We start from the raw sequence: 2,921 nt of genomic DNA, 5'->3' as shown, positions 1-2,921 counted from the left end.
TTATTATTATTATTATTATTATTATTATTATTATTATTATTATTTTTATTATTATTATTATTATTGTTATTGTTATTGTTATTGTTATTGTGGTTGTTGATGTGATGAAAAGTTAACACAAACGATATGGTGGCTAAACGAATATTACATGTAAATATTTTTTTTATTTGTTTGTTCCCCGACAAAATTTATCGTCTTCCCCGACGGGGTGGGGGGATATAGCCCCCGAGCCCCCTCTGGCGCCACCCCTGGTTCAGATGACTGATAACAACGTACGGTACTTGTATCAATAGAAAATTGAAAGTCTGACTGCTAAGGTTTTAGTATTTTATTTTGAAAAAGACGGTTAGATATTACTGATTCTATGTATATTTACACAGCTTACATCTATTTCATTAGATTCTTTATAAATGTTTACATTTATCATAACAATCATGTTTATTTGACCTGTTGCTATATTTATAATTGTGCATGCAAACAATAATGGATATTTTTGAATGAATGAAAATGGTTTAATTAAGCTGGCAAAACAAACTCTGTGGAGCGATTTCCCCGAGATCATTGTGATACTCACGTTGTTTATATATCTTTTAAGATCAGTATTGACCATAAGTGGTAAAGTACGGTAGATTCATTTAACGGTGTAACATGACATCAACATGTCCATATATGGGCACATCCAGGCCCGTAGCCGGGGGGGGGGGGTGGTTTATGGTTCGGGCGAACCCCCTTTTCTAGCGAACCCCCACAAATTTTTGAATGAGTCCCACTCGGACGGAATGTCTGTTTTTATCTTACCTAGCATTAAATCAAAATTTAGCACCTAATTCATTATTCGGTCACCCGTTTTTCAATTGTAGCCTGCGATACAAACAAAATTAAATTAAATTAAATTAAATTAAATTGAACGCAACTCTAGCAAACCATGACTTTACGATGGCACACATAAGGATGGCAAACATCGATAAAAAAAAAACCGGCTGCCGTCTCAACTTTCACTGTCCTTTGGTTGAATGTTTGTAAGAAATGTACCAACCGTTAACGAAACCGTTCGCCGTCTACCTAGAGTAAATGGTGCCACCAAACGAAGCTAAAGTTTTGCGACTTAATCCACCAAATGCAGATAAAGTTTTGCGAGTTAATCACCTGATTGTGGATTGTGTCAGGGGCGGATCCAGAAATGTCCAAAAGGGGGGGCCGGAAGGGGGGCCGAAAGTTGGGCCAATTGAGACAACACTGTCGTAGGGGATCTGGGGCATGCCCCCGCGAAATTTCTGTGTTCTAGACGACCAAACATAACATTTGAGGCATTCTGGGCTATCATTTTTTTCTTTTTCTCTCTTTTTTTTCTTTTTTTTACCTCCCAAAAGGGGGGGCCGGGGCCGGGCCGGCCCCCCCCTAAATCCGCCCCTGTGTGTGGTTAGTAAATTCCATAGCCATACTGTTCATAGCGCACATTAAACTACCTGCTGATGGAGCATTTTGGGGATATTGACTCTCCTTTTTTCCCATCCCAAACAAAATATAATATTAATAAATCAACATGGTCCATCGAGTCATCATTATCACAAAATTAGGCTAGGAAGTTTGTTTTCAACAGCACGCACTACACGTGAGACACACACTACACCAACGGAGTGCGTCAAAACGAATGTTTGTTAATTTTTAGTGATAAAGAATCATGAAACGTAAAATAACTGACTTTTTTTCGTCCGCTGTTGCAAAAAAGAAAACGACAGATAGTTCTTTAGGTTATTGATTTTAAAATCAATTAGCCTAGCCTAGATGTTGATTAGCTAGGTTCGCTCCTCGTTCATTTAGAGACAGAATTAGACCCCGACGACAACGAACTAGTGTACAGTAAGGCCTAAGTACAGTAGGACGTACTACAGGTACTAGGCCTAGGCTTTTCTTGTAAAAGTTGAAGTGCATGTACAAAATGCGACATTGGCCTGTATTAAAAAAAAAACAAAACAAAAAAACATTTGTTAATTATTATTGGTTGGCCTGGGCAGGCAGGCTGGCTTTACCGTCGAAAGTCCTGGAATTTGACAATGACGTCAGTGCACGTTTGCAAACGCCATTGATTAGAATGAAAATAGACGCGCTGAATTTCGTTTTTTGTTTTTTTTTTATGAAAGATAGAATTTATCAAACATTTATCTATATAAAAACAAGATTAATATTGTAGAAATTATATTTCTAAAGATGCATATAATTCATATTTCATTTGGTAGACAATAAATATTCAGGAAGATATACTAAAAACGATTATTAATTCTAAAAATGTGCATCAAATCTCAGCTATTATTAATCAGCATGTATTCTGTTATAAAGTCTTAAAATAATAATTTCGAATTAGGCCTAGTATATAACAAATAATTGTATTATTTTTTTTGTAAGTTTAGGTTCTCATGATGTCAGATGACGTATTGAATATGATGCTATATTTTGGGCTCTGACTTAATTTAACGATGACCCTGTCAGTAGTAATGACAATATTTGTGCTTTTTTAGCCATGTAGTAAAATAGTACTATTATTTTCAGTGTACAAAATGAGAGTCAAGAAGAAGTAGTAGAAGAAGAAGAATGGGAAGAGGAGGAAGAAGAAAAGCTTTTTTTTGTTTTATAATAATAAATGTGTTGAGTATATTGATATTGATTATGCGATGAGGCATTGTTTTTCTATATCTTTCGGTGTTATTTAAACATGCCAGTTCTCACAAAATATATTCTAATTTTATTATATTACTACCTTTTAATTACATAGATCTTTTTTCAAAACATAACATTATATAGACCCATTAAACACAAAAACTGCTCTGGCTTCGGGAGCTTCGCCCCCGACCCCACCGTGGACCTTAGGCAGGCCCCTGGACCCCACGCCCAGAGAAACCCCCCCCCCCCCTCGAAATGGCCTG

Source organism: Anneissia japonica, unplaced genomic scaffold (assembly GCF_011630105.1).
Source record: "Anneissia japonica isolate Jap-2015-1 unplaced genomic scaffold, ASM1163010v1 scaffold1489_len2284818_cov182, whole genome shotgun sequence".
Taxonomy (NCBI): Eukaryota; Metazoa; Echinodermata; class Crinoidea; order Comatulida; family Comatulidae; genus Anneissia; species Anneissia japonica.
Note: the sequence above shows the minus strand (reverse complement) of the source record.